Raw genomic sequence first — 1,325 nt, 5'->3', positions numbered from 1 at the left:
GGCTGTTCAACCTGACCAAGATTATGCCAGCAGCAGTGCCTCTAATCTAAAAGCATGGTTGACCCATCTTGGATCGTCACTTACCTACTCCTGACAGGCATAATTATTCTTCTCTTTCTACTTGTTCTTCATTCCCACAGTCAGAAAAAGTTCACTCACTCGGTGTATCAGGCCCTCAGAGCAATACACAAAGATGATTTCAACCCGCCCTATGCAGCCCGACAGACTTGGCTTGCACAAATGTACGAGGCCTCCTACAGATAATTCCCCACCTCGACTGATCCCCCAGGATGATACACCTTGGAGGGCTGGTAGTCAATGAGGGGTAAGCTCCTGTTGGGCTGAATCAACCTAAGCCAGGACATGGACGTGTACACTCATGCTCTAATGACGGGTAAGGTTCATGCCCGAATAGGACAACCTAAGACAGGAACAGTCCATGATCCTGGGGTCATCCCAAGGCAGAGCTGCCTACAGGCTCTCCCTGGACAGTAATTTTTAAAGAAAATGGGTGGAAACATAGCAGGAGGCCTCCAAAGACGACGCAGACCCAGAGCCCTGGGATTCAGCGAGAATTCACTTCACTTCTTGGTCTGTAAATAGCCCGCCAAAAGGAGCCCACGCCTCGCCTCCGTACCCTGTTGGCGAGCCCAGTGACTGCCAACAGACTGCGTGTGCATGGACCAATCAGAAAATGATACACTGACTAAATGGACTTCGGGGGTGGGGAAAAGGGAAATATAAGGCCTGCCCCCTCCTGCATTAAACGAGCCTGCGGCACCTCTCCTAGTGTTTGCTTCTACCCGACTCCCAGGGTCTGTGTGTTGTGACTCTGCGCCTCTTGCCCCCCCTAATCAGCAGGGGACCCGATCCAGGTGAGGGTCTTCACAGCTGGCCTGAGGAGAACCCGCAACAAGATGCCTTCCTCCACCTTTTTTTATGATGCTAACTCAGAATTTTTCTGTTTTCTCCACTAAGCATCCAGAAAGAGGGAGTTCAATTTTTAAATCATCCCTGTAGTCCAGCTTTTTTTAAGGACAGGGTTTCATGTATCCCAGGCTGCCCTCAAACTCACCATATGGCAAAAGAATACCTTGAACTCCTGATCCTCCTGCCTCCACTTCCCAAGTGCTACAATTATAGACACATGCCACCACTTCCACCTTGTTTTCCTGAAACAGTCTTGCACTGAACCTGGAGCTCACCTGATCTGGCTAAACTGGCTGGCCCCCAAGCCCCAGGGATCCTCCTGTCTCCACCTCCAGCAATTATGCCTGGCCTTTTTAGAGAGACACTAGGGATTAGACTCAGGTGAGCACACTTGC

General features: G+C 50.6%; 1 non-coding gene across 1 annotated transcript; it reads right to left on the bottom strand.

Annotated features, from left to right (window-relative positions):
• Positions 1-944: 944 nt before the first annotated feature.
• On the bottom strand, positions 945-1,020 carry LOC115071516. Its single transcript, XR_003850596.1, has one exon. It is a non-coding gene; the product is annotated as a small nucleolar RNA SNORD26 (small nucleolar RNA).
• Positions 1,021-1,325: the final 305 nt, after the last annotated feature.

The sequence above is a fragment of the Nannospalax galili genome, unplaced genomic scaffold (assembly GCF_000622305.1).
Source record: "Nannospalax galili isolate Female #2095 unplaced genomic scaffold, S.galili_v1.0 scaffold1119, whole genome shotgun sequence".
Taxonomy (NCBI): domain Eukaryota; kingdom Metazoa; phylum Chordata; class Mammalia; order Rodentia; family Spalacidae; genus Nannospalax; species Nannospalax galili.
The sequence above is the reverse complement of the archived record's forward strand: the minus strand, read 5'-3'. Positions and strand labels throughout refer to the sequence as shown.